Below are 25766 nucleotides of genomic sequence, written 5' to 3' on the forward strand. Positions count from 1 at the left end.
TTGCTATGTGACTCTCCGTGGTGTGTTTTTATGTTTTTTAAAGTATTTTTGTCAAAATGACTGTCTATTGTCGTACTGGAGTGACTCCAGTTTCCGGAAACAAATTCCTTGTGTCTTTTTGACATACTTGGCATACATTATTTCCCCCCCAAAATTGTCAAAAGTCAATAGTGTGCATTATACATACGTATAGGGGAAAATGAAAAAAATGTTTTCACATTTTATAAATGGATACTGCCATCTAGAGGTTATGAAAAAGCGGTACATGTTAATTCCAATGTGCCACAGCCATCGAGAGGTTCTAAAAAAGTTAGAACCTTCCATTCTAGTATGTCACCGCCACCTAGAGGTTATGAAAAAGGTGTAGCCTACACTTTCATTCCAATATGACAGGGGTACGTATGGCTGCATATATGCACAGTTGTGCTCATAAGTTTACATATCCTGGCAGAATTTGTGACATATTGTTTTTTTTAAATATGACTGATGACTGAACAACAACCATCATTATTTTGTTTATGGTTATGTGTTGTTTAATAATAATGCTTTTCTGAAATGCTTGGCAGTTTAATACTTCCGAGTTTGGTTACGTGACAAACATAACGTTCGCGGGGGGTTGTTCTAATGTTAATTTCGGTCGCCAGCAGACGGTGATATTGCCTAAAATGGCCACGTCCTTGCGATTGCTGGAAATTGCTACATTGTTCTGTTTAATTCTTATTCCACGATTGCAATAGTAACCAGAATTAGTGGTGGCACAACGTATTCTTGCTCCCCAAAATTTGTGGGTTTACTTTCCCTTTAATCATGACCCAAAATGTCTTAACTGTCCTTAATAATATCTGAAGAAGTCTTGCCCCAAAAATCTTAAATAACTTTCCTAATGTCCCCCAAATCCTTAAATTACCTTAATGATGTCCCAAAAGGACTTAGATCGGTAAAGATGATGGGAATAAGAGCGTGACAAATGAGCTCCTTGAGCTACACTGAAATTCTGCTGGAGTTGTGTGACTTTGAAGACAAAGGACACATATCAAACATGTTCCCTGGTCCTCTTCCGACTCCTGGGGGTCGTGCCACCCCGCTGCCGCGCCCCCCCCTGAGGTCAATATTAGCATGGGGAAGCGCAGTGCGTGGACGTGGCTTGGCCTAATTCTGCGCATGTGGCGCTTGCAAAAATGTGGAGATGAAGACCGATGTCCAAGGGCAAACATCTCCTGCGGCGGTACGCCAAGCGTTCCGCTCCGAACGTTCTTTCTAAGCTTAACACTTTTTTTAAGCACCGCCAGGAATTTCTATTCTTCTGCAAATGTGTGCGACTTTGAACAAAATCATCATTAGCGTCAAAGCCGGATGACAATGTCGGGGGGAAAAAAAAGGGGGGGGGGGGGGCTTACTTCCACGGATGAGGAGGGATAAATCGAAGCCGGAGTGAGGAATATTGTGGAGTCAGCTTCACCTGGACGATATTGTGTAAATATCATGTTTAATTCCCGACTTCACGCCGGAAGCTGTTGCGGTGATGAGGAACGGCAGATCATGTCAAGTCAGATGTTCTCCACCCAGACAGCAGCAGAAGAAAACGGCTGAAACTGAGATACGTGTGAAGGGGGACACCCTAGAGGCCTTGGGACTACATGGCACTCACACTTGAGACTTTTTGGGACATTATGAAGGCCATCAAACACATTTTAGGATATCATTAAGGCCATTCAAGACTTTTTAGGACATTATGAAGTCTATTTATTACTTAGCACAAAAAAAAAAGGACTATTTGGGAGATTCTGGGAGATTATTTAGGATTGTTAAAACAAACAGGGCATTAGTGAGGTAATTTTCGGACATTTTAGTACACTATTCGGGCATTTAAGTCATTTTGGGACATCATTTAGGATATTTAAGTCCATTGAAGTATTTTTAGGATATTATCAAGGACCTTTCAGTCCTCTTTCCAACGTAAATAAGGTCATTTGATTGAAGACATTAAAAATACATATATTAAAAAGGGGAAAAAAACATACCAGGCCAACAGAAGTTGACTGGCTTTTTAAAATATTTTATTAGCAGGTCAATATGACCCGCCACATAATGAGATACTGTTATTCTTTCAAACTTTACAAACTTTTCAATCCTTAACCTTTCTGTTGTATTTTTTTCTTTGCAAGACCCGAAGTGTTCCAAGTGACCTTTTGCATGTTTAACCACAAACAAAATAAATACAAATATATGTATTGGTGAATATTGAACATTGTTTATTTTTTTTTGTAGCTTGAATAACACCCCAAAAATAACTATGGTTTAAACAAACAGACATTAGCATTCTGCTAACGCTGCGCATGAGCCCGAAGGATTTCACCGGTAATCTCACGTAATCTTTAACGGATTTGATTCTTTTCTTTCTGGTGGTTCAAAGCAAGCACCTCCCCAGTGACCTCACCCTGCACATGACCACGTGCCCCCGTCATTATGTATCAAATACTGTATATTCATTGACTGTCTTCATGGTGGCACAGTGGGGCTCTGTGATCTCCCTCAAGGACACTTCGCCGAGACCCCGCCTGAAGGGGATTTAGTGGGCCTTTACGTCTTTGTTCAGAGCGAAGGATGTCCTAAAGGTTTTTAAAAATGGCCCTAATAATGTCCTAAAAGCCTAAATTGGACTTAATGAAACCTCAAAAGTCTTACGTGGCCGTCATAGTTTCCTAAACAATGTTAAACGTCCTTAATGATGTCTTTAAAGGTTTTAATAGCTGAATTGTGTTCCAAAGTCTTGGCCTTAATGATGTCCACTAGTTTGACATGGCGCTCTTAAAAGTCTCTTAAAAAGTCCCGAAAATATGTCCCATAGAATCTTGAATGGCCTTAATAATGTCCTAAGAGGTCTTAAATGGACCTAATAATGTTTTAAAATACTTTAAATAGCCTGAATAATGTTCCAAAAGGTCTGAAATTGCCTTCATGTTTTAAGAGTCTTGTCCCCCAAAGTCTTAAATGGCCCTAATAAGACCTAAAAAGTCTGAAATGCACTTCATAATGTCCTCAAATGTTTTAAAAACAAACTCCTTGTGTGACAGATGTGTAAAAAACAACAACAACAACATCCATCTTCAATTAAGGAGAATCCTAACAGCTCGGAATGTTCGTAAATGAGAAAAGTGTAATCAGCTCGGCAAATCTGTTCAATTTCAATGTGTTCAGGGAGATAATGCTCATTTCTCAGCACTTTGCTGTACATTACAATAATGGTCATAATCAGAAATATGTTGCTCCACTGTCAAATGTGCTGAGGATGACAACAGGAAGATGCCACTCACTCGCCTTAGGGAACAGCGCATTGATTCTCACATTTTGCTCCATATGGATTTGTGCACATTTACATACGGCAGTTGTATATTTCCACCCCAAAATAATATATTTTGGAGAAAAAAAAAGTTGTATAATTTGTAAATAAAATATATTTTTGACAAACACATGCCCAAAACATGCCTAGTAGGTTAATTAAAGTCTAAATTGTCCGTAGGTGTGAATGTAAGTGTCAATGGGTGTTCGTCTTTTTGACGTGGACTGACGTTTTCTACGGGCTAGCCGGCGTGCCAAGTGCTAGCCACATCACTTGTTGCCACCCGCAGTGAGCAATTGTGGACACATCCGGCTTTTCGAAATAAAATTTGTGTTCGAACATATTTTGGAGGGAAATGAGGCAGACCATAAAATGTCCAGGTCTGATTTAAGGGCTGCTTCCATTCAGCGCCACCAAAAATGGCCAAAAGCGATCGGTGATTGGCCCCAAAAATCCTCAGCGTGTCAAGCCTACCAAAAACACAAATATGTTAGTGATTGGTTAAAAAATATATATATTATAATGCAGAATTCGAGCTTAGGGGGACCGCAAAAAGTTACACACTATAGCTTTAAGCACCAAAATGTTCATATAATTCCACTAGCTTAACGCTAAAATACACTGCAAAAAACAAAAAACAAAAACAATTTAGTTGGGGACCTTCTCTGCCTCTTCTCTGGCTCTTCATGACGCCAAATCACTTCCAGTTGAGTTCAGTGCTGCTAGGCATGTTGTGGCACAACGTGGTACTACACCAAAGGCGTGCAACTTGAAACTGGGATTTGCCTGTATTGTATACGCAAAACGACAAAAACAATTGGTTAAATTCTGTGTTATAGCAGAGCATCGCTTTCGCCGGTATTTTGGCCGAATCTCGGCGAAGGGCCGTGCTCGGCGTGGCCGTCTGGCGAACGGCAGCCCAGGAAGCGTCAGTTAATTGGTGCGCTCTGGCCGGCCGCTGTCAGCCTAGGCCTTTCGTGGCCTTTTCATGGCGTTCTCGTGGGAAGAGGAGGAAGAAGAGGAAAAGATGGAAGAAGAGGAGGAAGAGACGGCTGCAGCGTAATGAGGCGGCGTACCTGCTTGCACAGGGCTGCATCAGGAGGGTCACTTGTGGGCAATTAGAGAGAAATAATGAGAGCTTTCTCTTCCTGGCTGTCGTCTGTTTGCCCCCCAACACCTCCCCGCGCTCCCCCTCTTCCTCCTCCTTCTGTTTCCTGTGAGGAGTGTCGGGAAACTTCATCAGCAAGAGTGAAAACAGTCCAAAGAGCCAACAAACACTAACAGAGAGGAATAAGAGTCGGCGGAGTTTAATGTTGTTGATGCTTTGGGCCCCAGGGGGGCTGGAGTCTATCCCAGCTGACTTTGGGCAAGAGGGAGGGTACGCCCTGGACTGGTCGCCATCAAAAGTCAGGGCACATAAAATGAAACTATTTGAATAATAATTCGGCGGCACAGTGGATGACTGGTTAGGACATCTGCCTCGCAGTTCTGAGGACCGGTGTTCCAATCCCGGGCCCCCCCGTGTGGAGTTTGCATGTTCTCCCCGCGCCTGCGTGGCTTTTCTCGGGGCACTCCGCTTTCCTCCCACATCCCAAAAACATGCGTGGTAGGTTGACTGAAGTCTCTCAATTGCCCGTAGGTGTGAATGTGAGCGCCAATGGTTGTCTGTTTCTATGTGCCCTGCGATTGGCTGGCGACCAGTTCAGGGTGTACCCCGCCTCTCGCCCGAAGATAGCTGGGCAAAAAACAATATGATAAATTCAAATGATAAATTAAGTTTTGGGTAAATTAAAAAGATGAACAAAAAAAAGTAGAAGAAGTATAAAACTAGAAAAAAAAATATCTTCCTGCTCCTTTATAATATTATATTAATACAAGAATAGGTTTTACAATATACACGGTTATAAAAATGTATCCAAATAATGGTGCCACACATTATTGTACAATAATTGATGAATGAAGCCCATGATTCTGTGGCATCGGGCGGAATCCTCGTCTCTCCAAAAGCGAAACCCCCCAAAACGGGCAATGTTTGTTGCACCAATACCATTGCAAGCCGTTTTCAACACGTTAGACGTGAAAAATATGAAATGAACCAAATTTGGACACGGGAGGATCTGGCTCACGCCACGTAACTACATATCATTAGCCTAACACCATAACTGCCAAAGTTATTTTGAACTGACTTACTAAATCTATAAAAAATACAAATGTGCTTACTGTAAATTGTGTTTTTTCTTGTTTTTTTCGAAAATGTTCAAATATGACTTGGGCAGCTATGCTATAAGGCTAACCATATATACAAATAGACACACCTAATACTCTACACCATGTATAACCCACACTTTATATATTCACATTTATCCATCCATCCACACATCCCATACCATAAAATATTAATCTTCATTACACGATAACGAGTCCTATCACTATTATTTATATCAAACTTATTAAATGCTAATTGATTGGACTTAAACACAACTGAAATGTACTTGGGCTGCTTCCTCTCCTGTATGTTTATTTACAAGCTTTTAAAATATAATTACAAACTTTTTCAGTCTTAATTTGTACCTTTCTTGATTTTCTTGCCATCGGTTGATATCGCCATTCCTGTTTTATTGATCTTTTTGTATTTGATTCAGTGATTCTTCCATGCACCACTAGAGGGAGCCTACATACCACACTTGAAGCATCACTGTGCTCGGGGATCGCAAAGAAATGCCCACACTTTGCTACGCGTGATTTGAATAATGCAGACTATAAGTTCCGCACATCCTGGCTGATGTTTGAAGCCTCTCACGGTTGTTCGACTCGAGAAAATAATAAGCCGAGGCAAGACCATTCGGTCCACTTCCCGACATCGGGGCGGGAAGTCCGCTTTTCTCGCGTCTAGCGTCGACTGCGGCTCCCGTGCGGAGGGCTTGAGCTCCCCTGACGGTGATTGATGGCCATCGTAATGCGCCGCATTCCATCCAAATGCCCTCAAACGCTCTCATGCCCGTCATTGTGCCTTTTTACATGCGCTCGGCGTGCTTGTTTTTGTTAGGGTCCGCAGCCTGATCAATAACTCACTGGCGGGTAAAGCGTGTGAAATGGCCAAGCAGGAGTAATGCTCGGGGTTCGTTATGAGCCGAAAAGAAGCACAAAGATTCATTAGAAATCTAATTGAACGCACACTAAATCTTTTTATGGTCCATTCGCAGCTAAAAAAAAAAAAAAAAAAAAGAGCAAAGAGCGTTGATTCCCCGCTCGGCCTACTTCAACAAACAAAACAGGAATGAAAATGAAAATTGTGATAATGATGTAAAAGAAGTCATGCTTAAAATCCCAGAATAAAAGAACAACTGTAACGTTTTTTGAATTTAGTAGCATTTGGACAAAATCTCGAGGACACCAAAAACGTCCACTTCAAACCAAATCATCAGACTTCCATGAACTGCATTTTCTGTTTTGCATCATCCTTCTATCTATTGGACGTGCTTCGAATTTGGTAGCAATAGGACAAAATTCTGATAAATTCGTCCGTAACTTATTCAACGCCAGCTGTTTTCAAAGCAGTTCCCCAACTTTTTGAAGCATTTCAAGACACACAGAATACTGTGTTCTGTGACAATAAAAGTACCAAACCTATAAAAAGAAAGAGAGGACTCCATCCATCCATCCATTTTCTGAGCCGCTTCTCCTCTATCCCAGCTGTCATCGGGCAGGAGGCGGGGTACGCCCTGAACCGGTTGCCAGCCAATCACAGGGCACATACAAACAGACAACCATTCGCGCTCACAGTCACACCTACGGGCAATTTAGAGTCTCCAATTTATGCATGTTTTTGGGATGTGGGAGGAAACCGGAGTGCCCGGAGAAAACCCACGCAGGGACGGGGAGAACATGCAAACTCCACACAGGCGGGGCCGGGGATTGAACCCGGGTCCTCAGAACTGCGAGGCTGACGCTCTAACCGGTCGGCCACCGTGCCGCCAAGAGAAGACTCGCCAGAAGAACAAAAAAAGTTTGTTTCTAGCTTTTTCCGTTCTTCAGTAATCAGCGGTAGAACATGGGTTGTTTCACCAAAAACATCGGTTTCCGACCAAAAACGGGAGGAAATGAAATTTTTGTAAGAAAAAAAACCTTAAGCAGAACAGTGACTTTGACGCTAATATTTATTTATTTTTTGCTTTTGTGACACCTCAAACAATTAAATGACCAAAACAAGACTGACAAAAGGCTTTGGATTGCAAAATAATTTCTTTACAGATATACAATGAAAAAACACCCCGTAACCAATACTGCCTTCTGGCGGGTTATCAATTTCTAGTGCCTTTTTTTTTTTGGGATGGTTTTGCAATTGTTTTCCCCTCCTGCAATTTAATTTTTCCATCTGTCTAGAATATGCACTTCTTAATTTTGTCGGAAATCTGATCTGAAATGTAAAATCTTCAAGACAAGTTCATCTTCGAAGGACAAAATTACCTCGAAATGGCCACTTGAAATCAAAATGGCAGACTTCCCGTGTCTTTTTGGGCGTTACTTTTTAATACTTTTTCGTCATGCTAAATATGCACACCATTGGCGTGACAAGCCAATTTTGTACTTTATTATAAAAAGTTGCGGCGACTTTGCAGCCAAGTAGGTTAGTTAAGTGGCCGTTACGAAAAGTGTGAATAATTGAAGTAATTCTGAGGGAGCAGAAGCAACAAAAGATGCTTTTCACGTGTCGCGGCGCCCTCTTTGCTCGGCGCGATGTCAAGGCTCCGCACTTCGGCGGCAGGGGTTGCCGTGGTGACGCTACACCGGTCCTAAACGTTATCAAAAGAATGTCGAGCGGCTTTGCGGCATAATGAACGGCAGATAATTAAAAGGAAATACACAAAGAAACTTTTCACTCTTTCACACTGGCTTCCGCTTTAACCCTTGACTTCCTCCGCCGCAAGTATCTTGGGAGCACAAATACTTCTCATGAACACTGGCAAATGTTTGAAAATTGTATTTTAGATTTTCGACAAATGCACGAAAATGGGACTCATTGGTAGATGATGACTGTAGATGGCCCAATAGTTTTCTCCGCACGCTACATTTCGTAGGTGTCCCAATACTTTCGTTCAAACCGCACATCGTCGCTCCCTAGGTGTCCCAATACTTTTGTCCCAACCCCCGTCGGAATGATTGGCTCCATTTTGTTCACTTTTGGGGAGTTGAGGAGAGGAATTGAGCCGCCAGGCTGGCCAATTTTAGGCCATTCCCGCCCCCCCTAAAAAGATGTCTGAAGTGGAAAATCATACCTGATGGCCCACGAGGACGCTTTCAAGCCACTAGAGGCTCGCATGGAAGTCAATGTGCAAATCAATTATGTGGAAAAAAGAGGCTCAAGATTTAAAAAAAAAAAAAAAAAAAAAAGAAAAAACATAACACACACTCTTCCGCGCGTGGCTGACGTCGCATCTCAGAAAGGTGAGACGACACTTTGACGTGCAAGCAGTGAAGACGAGGAGGAAATCCCGCTGAGGTCATTTGCCTGGAGACTTGTAGACGAATAGAAAGAGATGTGGGGACGCAGCGTGAGAGGAAGAATTCCACAAAAGAAAACGAAAAACCCTGCAGTGAAGAGAGAAGCCAAGTTAGAATATGTGTGAGCTTGATTCGCTGACACAAGCGCACCTCAAACACACGGTGGCGATTCTTTCCGTCTTTCGCTCAATTGTAACCTGCGTTGTTTTGTCTTTTTTTTCCTCCTTCTTCACTTTTCACTTCATGTGCCCGAAAAACTTACAAACCTACATTTTCACTTTCTGTGGGCGTCCCAATGCCCCACATCTTCTCGACTTTACTCACCCTTTAGGCTTCCGAAAGGTTTTATCCAAACTCAACATTTTCTCTTCCTGGAGCTGTCTATTTATGGCCACAAACCACATTTCGTGTGTCCTAATCATTTTCTACAAACTCCACATTTTCTCTTCCAATAGGTGTCCCGATACTTTTCACGTCATTTCCAAATTGTCACATTCCAATATTTGTGTCCACAATCCACCTTCCTTACACGTTCCAATACTTTTGACTTCAGTTTTTTAATTCCTGTGGCGTGGATGTCCTCATACTTTTGTCCACCTTTTGCATTTCTTTCCCCCCATTTTGAGATGTGCTAATACTTTTGTCAAAATGCCACATTTCACTTCCTGTCTTTTGCAATATTTTTGTACAAACTATACATTTTCTGGCGACACAGTGGACAGCTGACTCCACATTTTCTTCTCTTTTAAGGCGTCTCAATACTTCTGTCCAAATTGCCCCTTTTTCAGTTGTGGGGCCCTTGTGTCCTCCTGTCATGGTAACAAGAAGTGATGTCCGCCCTCTGGGGAACATCTGCCTGCGTAAGTGCTAAACGAATATATGTGAGTGTGTGTGTGTGTGTGTGTGTTGGAGGATATTTCATGCGCTCTTCCACTGAACGACGGTCTCATACTTTCAGTACACGACATTGATGACATCATCACCGGAATAGCATCGGAGTAAGTCCAAGCATATCAATCATGTTTGGAAAATTCAGCCTCCGAAGCCAGTTTCACTTCGTCACGCGAAATTTGATAGACATGTCTGTCATGGGTAGACCAACAAAAAAAAAGGCTCAAAAAGCAACGCCAGAAAGCAAACAGAAAGTCTGCCATTTTGCTTTGAAGCGGACATTTTAGGCTCATTTGAGTCATTTTTAGGGTTCCTACGAATGTTTTGAAAATTCGGCCCCTTGATCCAGTTTCACTCAGCCAACGTGAAATTTGGTAGGCATCCCTATCATAAGTACTGTAGACCCACAAAAAAGTCTCCAAAGACCATGCCATTAAGTCAACATTTTTGCTTTGCAATGGACATTTTAGGCTCATTTTTTTGCCATTTCAAGGTTCATCAAATGTTTGGAAAATTCACTTCCTCAACGCAGTCTCACATAGCAGCATGAAATTTGGTAGACGCCAATAATTAGTCGAGCCACAATTAAATGTCTCAAAAGACAATGCGTGAAAAGTCAACCATTTTGGTTTGGACCTGCATATATTGCTTATGGTTGTCATGGAATACAGATTGATCTGCTTTGTGGCTTTAATGGTTTTTGGCCAGTCTTTATTCTAGCGCCACCTACCACATTGCAGTGACTGATTGACATCAACATTCCGACAATGTGACCCTGGCCCCCAACCCACTCGTCAAAGTGACGCGTGTCACTTGTATCTTAGCTCCACCCCCTTCAAACACTTCATTCACCAAATGGCATTGACTTCCATTCAATCAAGGAGGGAAAGTGTTTGTCGTATGTAACGTGTGTCACGTGACTTTGTGACCAATGTCAAGAAGAACAAGCCCACCCTCACCCTGAAGACCCCCCTGGAGGGAAGGCGAGCCAATGAATGAGAGATGAGATGATTGTTACACCATCATAACGCTCATCTAATTGCCAATTTCTCTTTTTAATTGAATTTGCTGGAGTGAGGAGGACGGAGATGGGATTCCTGCCACTGTGTGTGTGTGTGTGTGTGTGTTGATGGCTGTCGGCCGGGCAGGACCCTTAATGAGGGGAAACTATGACACTGGGTGTTGTCTGCAGAGACGTGACATCCTCCCCACACCAACTAAACTTCCTCTCCGGACATTTTGAGGGTGGAGATCTTGCCCTGGCTGAGCGTCATTTCGGTCCTGCAATCGTGATAAAATGCAGTGGGATGGGAAGTCACGAAGCGCAAGTACTTTGTTACTGCACCTAAGTGGATGAGTGAACAATTCTTCGAAAAAGAGGCTACAATCTGTTTATTGACAGTCCCGGTTGAGGTTTACTGTTAGAAAACAAAGAGAATTACATGTTGTGGACTGAAAACAACCACAGCTTCACCTTTAAGTTCGCAAGCTTAATGCTAACACACAATGGGAAAGTCATATATGACAAAGGGCTACTTTTCATCATTAAAAACACATTAAAACATTTTTTTTTTTTTCGGGAGGCTGGAATGCATTAATGCCTTTTTCATTCATTTCAATCGGGAAAGATGATTTGAGATCAGATTTATCCATCCATCCATCCATTTTCTTTTGGCGCTTATCCTCACAAGGGTCGCGGGCTGCTGGAGCCTATCCCAGCTATCTTCAGGCGAGAGGCGGGGTAAGACCCTAAACTGGTCGCCAGCCAATCGCAGGGCACGTTGAAACAAACAACCATTCGCGCACACATTCACACCTACGGGCAATTTAGAGTCTTCAATCAACCTACCACGCATGTTCTTGGGATGTGGGAGGAAACCGGAGTACCCGGAGAAAACCCACCCCGGCACGGGGAGAACATGCAAACTCCACACAGGCGGGGTCGGGATTAGAACCCCGGTCCCCAGAACTGTGAAGCAGATGTGCTAACCAGTCGTCCACTGTTTCAGATGAGATTTAAAAAATGAGAATTTGTCCAGCCTGGTCACGGAACGAATTCAACTCGTGTCTCAAGGCACCGTTGTACAGTGGAACATCCATTTAACGGACCCCCGATTTAACAGATATCGGCTGTGAAGGACTGGTGCTCATCCCCCAGGACGCATGCAAATTAGCCATTTGCTTGTCGGCTCACGGTGCTGCTGAACACGGCAGGCTTGAGTTCAAATACTTGCTGGAGGAGTTAAGTTTGGATGAACTTTTCAAACATCCATCCATCCATTTTCTGAGCCGCTTCTCCTCACGCGGGTCGCGGGCGTGCCGGAGCCTATCCCAGCTGTCATCGGGCAGGAGGCGGGGTACGCCCTGAACCGGTTGCCAGCCAATCGCAGGGCACATACAAACAGACAACCATTCGCACTCACAGTCACGCCTACGGGCAATTTAGAGTCTCCAATTTATGCATGTTTTTTGGGATGTGGGAGGAAACCGGAGTGCCCGGAGAAAACCCACGCAGGCACGGGGAGAACATGCAAGCTCCACACAGTCGGTGCCGGGGATTGAACCCGGGTCCTCAGAACTGCGAGGCTGACGCTCTAACCGGTCGTCCACCGTGCCGCCTTTTCAAACATTTTCAAGCTTTTTTTTAATATTTATTTACAATAATTTGGGAGTATATTGTGTTTTAGGCAACGAAAAAACCGCATAAAACTATTATTTTGTACTGTATGGTTGTGTTTAGGCCATGAAAAAAAGTGCTTCAGTATGACGGACAATTGGCTGTAGCTCTACATGTGAAAACTGGTATCTGTAGTTTCCTCTCCTTGCTTTGTAAAAATAGGCTTGTTACTTTTTTCAATCTCCGCGGATGATCAAACAAAAAAAGAAAGTGTGAGAGTCAAATGCAGTTGCGATCACGATTGACTGAGATCTTTGGGTCTTCTACTTAAGCACAGAGTGGAAGTAATTTTGCCCCCTCTGATAAAATGTAAACATCCCACACAGAAGCAAAAAAGTGTTTTGTTCCATTGCTTTTGCAGCCAAAGTGACTCAAAATACACTCAATGACCGATCAGCCAAATGTCATTTTCCCAAATGAGTTTGATGCCTCACCATAAAACACAAAACTCCAATGAGTCAGCCAGCCAGTACCCATCAGCTGCCTCAGGAGTCCCACAGGCCAAAAAAGCCCAGTAGGACTCCTTCTTCTGCCGGATGTCTCCAGCACCCCCTGCAAGGACTCCAAAAACGGCGGGTACGCTGAACTGCTGTTTGCTGCATAGGCACAAACAACAGTCAGGTCCGGTCCCCTCAACCGAAGGCGGAGGGAGGCTTGGCTGTCGTCCACCGGGGTGAACCCCGATGTACAGGCGCAGAGCCGGGGGGCAATAAGCATACCCACACCGGCTCGGCGCCTCTCACTCTGGGCAACTCCAGAGTGGAAGAGAGTCCAACCCCTCTCGAGAGTATTTGCTCCCAGCTGTGTGTGGAGGCGAGCCCGACTAGTTAGAACTTCTCGACCTCACACACCTGCTCGGGCTCCTTCCCTGCCAGAGAGGTGACGTTCCATGCGCCGAGAGCCAGCTTCTGTAGCCAGGGATGGCCGCCAAGCTCCCTGCCTTTGCCTACCGCCCAGCTCACGCTGCACCCGACACCTTTAGCCCCTCCCGGAGGTGGTGAGCCCATGGGAAGGGGGACCCACGTTATCCTTTCAGGCTGTGCCCAGCCAGGTCCCAAAATTGAAATTGCACAATCGTGGCAATATCGCGCTTTGCTGGGTTCTGTGTGAAAGGCACAGGCAGGAATCTCGTGTTATGTCTCCGTTATGTGTGTGCGTGGGAGGGAGTGTCATTGATGAAGAACCAAGTACGTTTTATTTGTCATCTCTCCATTGCTCACTCGCACTATCTCTATTTCCCTCTCTCTATTTCTTAAAATCTCTTGCTCTGCTTCTCCATCTTTCTTCTTCTCGCTCCCCGTTTTTTCTATTTCTCCCTTCCAATCTCTATTTCTGTCAGTTTGTCTGTCTCTCTCTCTCTCGCAACCTCTCCCACTATTTTTCCATTTCTCTCCATCTCTATTTCTTAATTTCCCTATATCCCTTTCAATTAATATTTGTCTTTTCATTTTACTGTTTCAATTTCTTTCTCTCTCCCCTCCCCCTCTTTTCCCAAATGTTAGTCTCTTTCAATCTCTATTTCTCAATATTGCTCTTTCAAGTGATATTTACCTCTCTTTCTACAACCCCAATTCTAATGAAGTTGGGACGTTGCGTTAAACATAAATAAAAACAGAATATGGATGGACACAAAGTTCAAAAGCCAGCATCTGTGATGGTATGGGGCTGTGTTAGTGCCAATGGCATGGGTAACTTACACATCTGTGAAGGGACCATTCATGCTGAAAGGTGCATACAGGTTTTGGAGAAACATATGCTGCCATCCAAGCAATGTCTTTTTCGTGGATGCCCCTGCTTATTTCACCAAGACAATGCCAAACCACATTCTGCACAACAGCATGGCTTCGGAGTAAAAGAGTGCGGATACTCGACCGGCCTGCCTGCAGTCCAGACCTGAAAAAGTCAAATTGAAAATGTGTTGCGCATTATGAAGCGTAAAATAAGACAACAGAGATCTCGGACTGTTGAACAGCTGAAGCTGTACATCGAGCAAGAATGGGAAAGAATTCCACGCACAAAGCTTCAACAATGAGTGTCCTCAGTTCCCAAACGTTTATTGAATGTTGTTGAAAGAAAAGGTGACGTAGCACAGTGGCAAACATGACCCTGTCCCAGTTTTTTGGGAACGTGTTGCAGCCATAAAATTCCAAGTTCATGATTATTTGCAAAAAACAATCAAGTCGATCAGTTTGAACATTAAATATCTTGTATTTTTAGTATATTCCATGAAATATAGGTTGAACATGATTTGCAAATCATTGTATTCTGTTTTTATTTATGTTTAACACAACGTCCCAACTTCATTGGAATTGGGGTTGTACTTCACGCTCCCTTTCAATCTCTATTTCTCTTTCCCTCACCCCCTCTCGATTTGACCTCTATCTCTCTTTCAATCTCGATTTCTTTCTATCTCTTTCAATCGATGTTTATCTTTCTTTTGAACTTTTCCGCTTTCAATCCATTTCGCTCTCCCCGCTCTCTCTGTTTCTCTGTTTCTATTTCGGCATCTCAGTGTCTATTTCTCGATTTCCCAATCTCTCTCACTTCAAATTTATATTTCTCGTTTCAATCTTTAGTTCTCTCTATTTGTCTGTCTTTGACTCTCCCTTTCTCTATCTGTGTTTTTCTATCGCTCTATGTACAAGATATCTCTATTTCTACCTCTGCATATATCTCTACAGAATACTGTGCAGCTACGTCTCAATCACTCCCCCTCTTCTATCTGTATCTCTCCATAGCTATATTAATCTTTCTTTGTCCATCATTCTCTCCATCACTCTCACTCCCTCTCTCTCTCCGCCAGCGAGCGAGCGTCGGAATGTGAGCTCCTCTTGTTCGTCCATTTCTGCAGTCACCATCTGACTAGTATGAAGGAATGACCGGGCCCAGACGGACGCTCCCTCTGCAACGTCACTAACCGACCAATCACAGGACAACGTTCGCTTTCCTCTTCCTCTGCTCTTTCTCTCTCTCTCTTGCCTTCCACCAGAGCATCCCCTCCTCCTCCTCCTCTTTTTCTTCATACCGTGTGGTCCAAGGAGGACTTCTTGTCTTGCGGGAGCAACGTGGAGAGGATAGAAGAAGAAGTGTGACCGCGGACGAGTGCCCAGAATCAACTGTGAGTATTACGCACATGGACACACACACATGGGCACACACACTCCATTGTGTTGTCAGGTTGTGAAGGATGGGCTTGTTGCCGAGTTCTGTCACACTTTGCTGCATCTTGAAGTCAAACTTGTTTACAAACAAACTTGAATGATGACCTCTGCTGTTCAAGCCATTTTGTTACATTCATTGTGTGCCACATCACTTTTCACATGAGCAATGGAGTGGGGAATAAGGAATATTACAATTTTCCTGACATTCCCATGATTCCGTTGAACCTGGTGTGTTTTAGGGTACGTTCGGAAATTCAGAGTGTTGTTGGAGTGCGCCGTTAGATTATTCAGAGCGCCACAGTCTGCGAGTGCTGGAGCGCACTCCCGCCGCTCCGACTGAGGAGACAGAGTGGCCGGAGCGTCGGGCAGGACGAGATGTTTACAGGCAGAACTGACAAATTCAGCATCCCTGCCAATGGCCGACGCGCTCGTTCGTAAATTCATAGGAAATGGAGCACTCTCAGAGCGCAGTGAGAGCGTCAGAGTGAATTTCTGATCATACCCTTAGTGACCATGTGATGTTTGTTTCACAAAAATAACCTATTGGACAATAGGAAAACACGCAGGAGTCACTTCCAGATTCTTTTTCCGTTAACTTTCGGAACTGTTTTTTTTTTTTTTAGGTCACTGCTTCTGTAAAATGACAGTGGTGATGTCTGAAATAAGTTTTACATTCTCCACAAATGGTTTTGTGTGGAGAGGCCCTTAATGTTTTTCAAATGATGTTTTAACCATGTTTACATTTTTAATTCTACAACTTTTTCTTTTTTAAAATTGTTGCTTATTATTTGGATTTTTTTTGCTCATGTGTGTGTGTGTGTGTGTGTAAATAAGCTACAACTCACAGGTAGACAGACAGGTAGACGTTTCTCATTGTCATGAGAAACTATCTCTCTTTCCTTCTTCCTTTCTCTTTTTCCATGTCTCCTTAGCGGCTCCGTAGATTTCATTATTATTATTATTTTTTAAATTCAATGTTGTTTGTATTTGGGCCACTTTGTTTTGTAAAATAATCATATGCATAGTTTTGAAAAAACAAATTATTTTTCCGACATTTTTTATCTGCTTTTTGTAATTATCGCAGCAATTCGTTTGCTGTTTCGGCAGTTTCTACTCCAGCTTCCATTGATCTCTGTAATAATAGTCAGCCTTTATTTACTTAAATCCGCTATTGATTGGCTGGTAGCCATCACATGGTTTCACTTCCTCGTCGTGAGCCACATGGTGTCCATTTTTGCTTAAGTTTCATTTCTCAAACATGCTAACTTGTTGAACTTGACCTCAAGTTTGTTGGCCATCTGCGTTCAGGCAGAACTGGAGGAAAGTCAATGGAAAATGTTTGTTGTGCCATCAAATGAGGTGAGGAGAAGATTGAGATGCCACAAGATGGTGGCAAAGGGCTACTTTTGTCGAAATGAAACTCTTCAACTCACTTCAAAATACTTCCTTGACACAAAGACGCCACTAGATAGTGTTTGGTTTTAAACATATTTAGGAACAATTTGTATTTAACGTTTCTTTGCAATACATTTTAATTTAAAAAAGTACACTTTTATATTCAATATTTATTTAAGCACAGCATTAATCTTCAAACTATAATGTTAGAGTGGCTTCCAATAATATCAAATATTCAAATATATAAGTAATTGTCTCATTTTTGGTGAACACTTATTTTTTGAATATTTTTTCCACTTTTGGAATATTTTGAAATACTTTAGTTTGAGAGCCACTATTCCACGTAATTACACAATGACATCATCATCCTATGGCAACGTCATCAAATAATCATACTAATACATCAAATTCATGAGGCTAATTTATACAGCGCTTTTCTAGATGCTCAAAGACACTAGATACAAAACCTATAATAAAGCAAGGAAGCAACCGCCGCGCAATATTTGTTGGTAATACTGGCTCAAGTTTCATTAATTAAACATGTTTCCGAACTCACCGTGTCCTCACATTTGTTGGCCATCTTGCACTGCGTTCGGACGAAATTGGAGCAATGGCGATGGTTTCTCGCTGGGTGTTTTTTTTTTGGTTTAATGTCAGCCAGCGCAGTGGCGAGCCCCAGTTACTCGTCCGCCATAATCGATCGGGCGGCGACGGGTGACCGGCGCTGATTATCAATACGGCGCCTTGAGAGGCGAGGCCGGGCCGCCGCTGTCCCCTCCGGCTCAATTACAGCAGCCGCGTTCCATACGCCCTCCGCAAGGTCAACTACTGTGTCGGCGTCACATCATTTATTTATTTTTTATTTTTTTTCAGTGAGCTTGCGGGGCTGCTAAATGTTTAATGGCGGAGCTTGTCGATAACCACTCAGTTCATGAAGGAGAAAAAGCTCGCGGAGGTCTACTGAAGGGAAGCGTGAGCTCGGGCTGGAAGGCTTGAGCTCCAAGATATTCACCAAAAACAAAATCGCGTTATCTTACAGATTGTGAGCCTGAAAATGATGTTGGCTCGATATTAGCGATAAGATGATGTTTGCTACAAGTTTATATTAGCCTAATGATTATATTAGATAGAAGATGATGTCAGATAAAAGATTATGTTACCTTGAAGGCCGAAGATTACATTTAGCTAGATGATGAGAAATAGAGTGGGCGAACGCCACTTTTTTTTCATTTTGTAAGAGAGTGATTTAAAGTTTTATGGCAGCAATAAAATTGTGATTTATGTGGAAATGATTACTTCTTCTGGGTAGTTGTTGAGCTTGATGATAATAATAATAATTTCAAAACAAGAAAAAATATTTGATATCATTAGCCTAATAGCATAATTAAATGACCCTGCGATTGACTGGCGACCAGTTTAGGGTGTACCCCGCCTCTCGCCCGAAGATGGCTGGGATAGGCACCAGCACACCCGTGACCCTAGTGACGATAAGCGGATCAGAAAATGGACGGATGGCTGGATGGATGGATGGATAATTGAGCGATGTCAGGTGGAAGAGAATGCCAGCGTGACAATTACGTTAGCCCTGAAGATGTTTGCTTGAAAATAATGTGCACGGGAAAATCATGATAGCTTCAAAATTAAGTTAGTTTGAAGATGTTAGCGAGCTGAATTTTGCTAGCTCAAAGATGTTAATGAGAATATTGTTATCTTAATGCTAACATTAGCTTAAAGATGTTATGTAGAACATTATGCTAGAGCAGTGATTCCCAACCAGTGTGCCGTGGGAAATGATCGAATTTTACTTCATTGCTCAAAAAAAAAAATATATTTTTACAAGAAATAATGTATCTTTGTTCATCTCTTTATGCCAGTGAGGCATAGTGACAGACAGAACAAATAAATGATTCTATTAGATGGCAGGAAGTACATACAGTAATTGATGTATCCACTCTTTGTGACATTTTGCTTGTTGGTGTGCCGTGAGATTTTTCAATTGTAAAATATGCGCCTTGGCTCCATAAAGGTTGGAAATCACTGTGCTAGAGAGAAGATGATGTTAGCTTGAAGGTATTAGCCTGAAGATCATGTTCGCTTCAAAAATACCTTACCAAGAAGATTACGTTGGCAAGAAGATTAGCCTGAAGACTACATTAGGTAGGAGACAATGTTATCTTCAAAAATGACATCTGTGAAGACTCTCAAGTCATCCGGATCATGGTAATCCGCAAATGTTGTTGTACTGTTCTTGTTCGTTGTTGCCCAGTGCGGTTAGTGAAACGACCGTCCTACATACCGATTAATTGTTCACACTTCTGTGGCAAAAGAGCTCATCAGGGCCATTCTTCCCATTGAATGAAGCGAACTTTTGGTGAGCGATGTCAGGACTGTATTATAGGTGATGTCGAAGATAATGTTCGCGATAAAATTCAATTGGCTTGAAGATTATGTTGGCGAGCAGATGAATTTTAATTAATTTCTTTCGTTTAACCAAGTAAGGCAATTGAGAGCAGTTTCTCATTTACAATGCCGAACTGGAGGCAATTTAGGGTTTAGTGTCTTGCCCAAGGAACAGTGGACAGTTGAAGCCAGGATTCCGTCAGTGGACGACCCACTCGATCAACTGACCCAAAGCCGCCCATGATGTTAGTTTCTGAATCTTATGTTGCTAGAAAGTAGTTACCTCTTTGTTCCAATTCTTGCTTTTTTACGTCTTTATATGATCATTCAGATATTTCAAGTCGACTGCAGAAGCTGTGAGCTTTCTTTCAAGACTAAAGCATCCGTTAGCACAGAGCGGCTCATATTTGCGCCTCATTTGCCGCTCAATTTTGTCCCCAAAGTCCATTAGCGCGTTAGCCCGTCCGCCGCTTTTAGCTCGCCAATAAAAAGGAGTGAGCGCCTCCGCCTCGTTTTTGTTCAGTGGCGTTCGCCGCGCAACTATTTGTGCCCCATTAAAGCCGTCCAGGAAGACGGTTTGCTTTCACCCTAAAAAAATAAAGAAAATACAAAATAAAAACCTATGAGGACGACTGAGACGTGAGATGATCGACCAGGAGGCGACCATGCAGGATATCTCATTACGCCATTACGCCTTGGGGGAAGCATTTGGATTCACTTAAGGAACATTCCGGTCCAATTTCAGGACATTTTGGGAACTTTGACATTTTGACACACTTTGAGGACATTTTAGTCCACATTCTGGACATTCCTTTCCACTTTAGGAACATTTTGGTCAACTTTGAGGCGATTCTGGTCAACTTTTGGGTCTTGGTGCACAAAAAGGGAACATGGTTGTTACATAAATGATGTAAAGACATGCACAGTAGTCTTCATTAAACACGAGTTAGAAAAGGGGTCAATTATTGTTTTGACTTGAAGAAAGTCAAATGTCAAAAATGTTGAACACGTTTGCCCTCATGTTGAATTAAAAATTTATTATGACTTTCATAAATGGAGAAATAAAATCATTTACTCAAAACAAAAAGTACAAATAGATGCCTGCATCGGACATAATAGCACAGATAACAAGAGTAAAAATCAAGAGTTGTTTCTGAGTAGAAAAACACTGTTAATTGACTCAATTATCTGTCATCTGATTGGCTGTCGCGTCCCTGGCTGTGTTTCTTGTTTACGCGTCTTTACGAGCATCACTTGTCACGCTAATTGACTTATTTTTAGCTTCACACACGCATCGGAGAGCTTTGCTTTTTTTTGACTCTTTTCTCGGTCTGACAGCAAACGTTTTCACCACAACCGCGCTCGCCACCATTTTCTCGGTCTCTTTCGTGATTGGCTTCAGGGAAGCCAAGATAATCAGTCATGCTCAGCCAATCAGAGGCTTGCAAGGAGTGCACGCTTTCTGTTCTTCTACTTCATCCTCTTGTTCCTTTGTTCATAAGGTGTTTTTCTAAATATTAATTATCCCTTTCCTCCTCTTCCTTTCCACCTTTACTCTTCCTTTTCTTCTTTTACTTTTTCTCCTTTTTTCTCTTCCTTTCCTCTCTCTTGTTTTTTTCCTTTTCTTATTGCTCTTCCACTTATTCCTCTTATTTCCTTCCTGCTCTTTCTCTTCATTTCATGTCTCATCTTCGTCCTCCTCCTTCTCTCCCCCTCTTTTTCTAAATATCAAAAAATTTACTCTCTCTTTGTCCTCCTTTATTCTCCTCTTGTACCTACTCTTCTTTTCCTCCTCTTTTTTTCCTTTCCCCTCCTCGTCTTCCTTTCTCTTCTTCCCCCCTCCTTTTCTTCCTGTTCCTGTTTGTCTTCTTCCTCTACCTTTTTCTCCCCACTTCTTTTTCTTCCTCCTCTACATTTTCCTCCTCTTACTGTATTCTTCCTTTTGTCTTTCACATGTTCCACTTCATCTTCCTCTTTTTTTTTTTATCTCTTTCCTCCTCATCTTTCTTCCTCTTCCTCCTCCTTCCTTGACGGCTTTGGACCGAGCGAACCGCTCAGGTGAGCGCATCCAGTTATCACGACGGCTGCTTATCTCTTGGCTATCGATTGGACGTCGTGTGTGTGTGTGTGTCTGTGTGTGAGTGCATGCGCATGCGTATGTGTGTTGGGTGCGGGGTTCAAAGTAGTGCAACCAATCAATGGGGGTGTTTCATTCTCCTTGAAAAGTCCTTTGTTGATCCCCGTCACTGACTGGACAGGCGTGACACTAACACGCCGGCCTCTAACTCTGACGTCCAATTCCTGTTTTTGCCTTTGTAACAGTCACGGTGTGGAATTTCATCAGAGATTCATCCAGAGTGTTAACACAGGACGTGACAGATTGATGCTCGTGTAATACAGACAATTACCACGTGAGACGTCCAAGACGCAAAAAAAGAAAAAAAGAAAAAAGAAAAAGCCAAGAAACGAAAAAAGTAAGAAGTCCACAAGTTGACTTGACGAGACAAACACAATTCAAATGAATAGAATTAGAAACAAATGGCAATCAACTTTAAGGACATTTTAGTCAATATGGGGAACATTCTGGTCCACTTTGAGGACATGCTGGTCATATTTTTTACTACATTTGTTCCACTTGGAGGACATTTTGGTCCACTTCAACAACATTTTAGTCTATTTTGGCAAAACTGGTTTCTTTTTGGGACATTTGGTCCCCTATGATGACTTCGTTTGGGCATTTGGTTCACTTTTAAGACACAGTCCTCTTTGGGAACATTCTGGTTGACTTTAGGGGATATTTAGTTCATTTTGAAAAATTCTGTTCAAATTTGAGGATATTTCAGTCAATTTTGTGAAGATTTTGTTCCATTTTGTGGATATATTGGTCCACTTTTACACCCCATCATTCTTTTCCATTTTGAAGACATTCTAGTACACTGGAACCTTCCGGTCCACTTCAGGGACCTGTTGATTCACTTTGTGAACGTTCTGGTCCACTTTGAGGCCATTTTAGTTTATTTTGGGAACATTACCGTTCACTTTCAGTCCATCCTAATCCACTTTAAAATATTGTGGCCTGGTTTGAGGACATTTTAGTACATTTTGGGAACACTCTGGTCCGTTTTGAGGACCTTCTAAGGACATCTCTCTTCCTGCTGTCTCCAAAAAGGAGCCAAGAAGCTCAAGTGAGACCTGCATGATTTGTCTTGGCAAACACTTGGCTACAAAAATCGGAATAAATTGGATTAAAAACGAATAGCTGACAAACAAACTCATGGATATTTTTCTTTCATCTTGGTTAGCTGATTGAAAGTGTCGATGCGTTTCATTTTATAGCCTTCACCTTCTCAATAAAAGTGCATATTCATCTCATTTTCAGATATTGTTCCCAGATAATTTAACGTTTTATGTCATTTTAGTCTAATGACTTTATGTTTTATGGTCTAATTACGTGATCCTTTTTCATCAGCTGATATTTGTACTAATTAATGGCTTCTGCGGCTTTCACCAAAATTTTACAACTTGAAGGAAGTCCTTCATCAACTTTGAGGACATTCTACTCCACTTTGACAACACTTTAGTTTACTTACGGAACGTTCTAGTCTACTTTGAGAACACTTGAGAACATTTCAGTCCACTTAGGGAACACTGTTCCATTTTGGAAAAATGTAGTCCTCTGGGAATGTTCTCATTTTGTCTACATTTGGGACATTTCAATTAGCTTTGGTAACTTTTGGACAATCTGATCCTCTTTGAAAACATTTTGGGAACATTTTAGTGGGCTTTTAGGACTCTGTTCCATTTAAATGACATCATAGTCTGTAGACTATGATTTCCAAAATCCAATCCAAATTCCAAAATATATTTAGGAACATTCCCATCACATTTAGGACACTTCGAGAACATTCTGATGCAGTTTCAGGATGATTGTCATGCCTTTAGAGACAATTCAGTCCACGTTGGAACATTCTAGTTGACTTTGAGGACATTGCGGTCCACTTTTGAAACAGTCTGGTCCACGTTAATGCAGTTTGTTACACTTGGGGAACATTCCTCTCCACTTTGAGGAGAGATACTTTTCCAATTTGAGAATGTCCATTCCAATTTGGGGACATTTTAGTCCACTTTAGGTACATCCTGGTTTACTGAAAGAACATTGTGTCCCACTTTTAAATATTCATTGTCCACTTTATAACATTTTAGTTCACTTCAGGAACATTCTGAGCCACTTTGGGAGCATTCGGATCTACTGAGCACATTTAGTCCGCATTCTAGCAAATTCAGAACAACTCCATGACTGTTCTTGAATGGCCCAGCCAGAGCCCTGACTTAAACCCAATTGAGCATCTCTGGAGAGACCTGAAAATGTCTGTCCACCAACGTTCACCATCCAACCTGGCAGAACTGGAGAGGATCTGCAAGGAGGAATGGCAGAGGATCCCCAAATCCAGGTGTGAAAAACTTGTTGCATCATTCCCAAAAAGACTCATGGCTGTTTTAGCTCAAAAGGGTGCTTCGACTAAATGCTGAGCAAAGGGTCTGAATACTTATGGCAGTGTGATATTTCCGTTTTTCTTTTTTAATAAATCTGCAAAAAGTTCTGCTTGGACCCGTTTCTTCACTTCCTGACCACACTGACCATTGCTCTGGACTGTTGACCCCAAGTATTTAATGTCCTCCACCTTTGCTATCTCTTCTCCCTGTAGCCTCACTCTCCCCCCTCCATCCCTCTCATTCATGCACATATATTCTGTTTTACTTCGGCTAATCTTCATTCCTCTGCTTTCCAGTGCATGCCTCCATCTTTCTAACTGTTCCTCCACCTGCTCCCTGCTTTCACTGCAGATCACAATGTCATCTGCGAACATCATGGTCCACGGGGATTCCAGTCTAACCTCATCTGTCAGCCGATCCACCACCACTGCAAACAGGAAGTGGCTTAGGGCTGATCGCTGATGCAGTCCCACCTCCACCTTAAACTCCTCTGTCACACCTACAAGCACACCTCACCATTGTTCTGCTGCCCTCATACATGTTCTGTACTATTCTAACATACTTCTCTGGCACTCCAGACTTCCGCATGCAGTACCACAGTTCCTCTCTGGGTACTCTGTCATAGGCTTTCTCTAGATCTACAAAGGCATAATGTAGCTCCTTCTGACCTTCTCTGTACCTCTCCATCAACACCCTCAAGGCAAATAATGCATCTGTGGTACTCTTTCTAGGCATGAAACCATACTGTTGCTCGCAAATACTCACTTCTGTCCTGAGTCTCGCCTCCACTACTCTTTCCCATAACTTCATTGTGTGGCTCATCAACTGAATTCCTCTATAGTTCCCACAGCTCCGCACATCACCCTTGTTCTTAAAAATGGGCACCAGCAGACTTTTCCTCCATTCCTCAGGCATCTTCTCACACGCTAGAATTCTATTGAACAAGCTGGTCAAAAACTCCACAGCCACCTCTCCAAGATGCTTCCAGACCTCCACAGGAATGTCATCAGGACCAACTACCTTTCAATTTTTCATCCTCTTTAATGCCTTTCTAGCTTCCCCCTTACTAATCATTGCCACTTCCTGGTCCACCACACTTGCTCCAAGTGCGCTACTCTCCCTTCGCTCTCATTTTCCTCATTCACCAACTCCTCGAAGTATTCTTTCCATCTGTCCAGCACACTACTGGCACCAGTCAACATATTTCCATCTCTATCCTTAATCACCCTAACCTGCTGCACATCCTTCCCATCTCTATCCCTCTGCCTGGCCAACCTGTATAGATCCCTTTCTCCTTCTTTTGTGTCCAATCTGGCATTCGTGTCATCATATGCCTCTTGTTTGGCCTTTGCTACCTCTACCTTCGCCTTACGTCGCGCCTCCATGTATTCCTTTCTCCTCTCCTCAGTCCTCTCCACTTCCTCTTTCCTTATATGATTTCCTGTACTTTGAGGTTTCAACACCAAGTCTCCTTCTCCCCTTTTCTACCAGAAGGTACAGCAAGTGCACTTCTGCCTCTTTTTCTGATCACCTTGGCTGTAGTCATCCAGTTTAGGAGGAGCCTCTCTCAACTCTTCCAAAAAGGTCGCACAACAGCCTCATCACTCGATCTAATACACTTTTTACCTCCAAGACTTTCTTAATGAACTCTCCCTTTAAAATAACCCCTGCTCCATTTCTCCTCCCATCTACACCATAGTAAAATAATTTGAACCCTGCCCCTAAACTTCTTGCCTTACTGGCTTTCCACCTGCTCTCCTGGCCACACAATATATCAACCTTTCTCCTATTCATGTCATAGTCGCAACATTCAAAGTCCCCACATCCATTTCTAGGCTTTCCACCTCTCCTTCGTCTTCAACCCACAGTAGCTGAATCTAATGGGGCCGGTGGCGGACGTTGTTAA

General features: G+C 42.6%; 1 protein-coding gene across 2 annotated transcripts in view; it reads left to right on the forward strand.

Moving 5' to 3' along the window:
• The first annotated feature begins 15453 nt into the window (after positions 1–15453).
• The window catches only part of LOC133415199 (RNA binding protein fox-1 homolog 3-like), a 354983-nt gene continuing 344670 nt past the window's right edge, over positions 15454–25766 (forward strand). The window contains exon 1 of one of the 2 annotated variants that reach the window (XM_061701078.1): positions 15454–15528. The gene's annotated coding sequence lies outside the window, so the exon portion shown is untranslated. The remainder of the gene's footprint in view (positions 15529–25766) is intronic. The other variant, XM_061701071.1, reaches the window with a different exon arrangement.

Source organism: Phycodurus eques, chromosome 16, assembly GCF_024500275.1.
Source record: "Phycodurus eques isolate BA_2022a chromosome 16, UOR_Pequ_1.1, whole genome shotgun sequence".
Classification (NCBI taxonomy): Eukaryota; Metazoa; Chordata; class Actinopteri; order Syngnathiformes; family Syngnathidae; genus Phycodurus; species Phycodurus eques.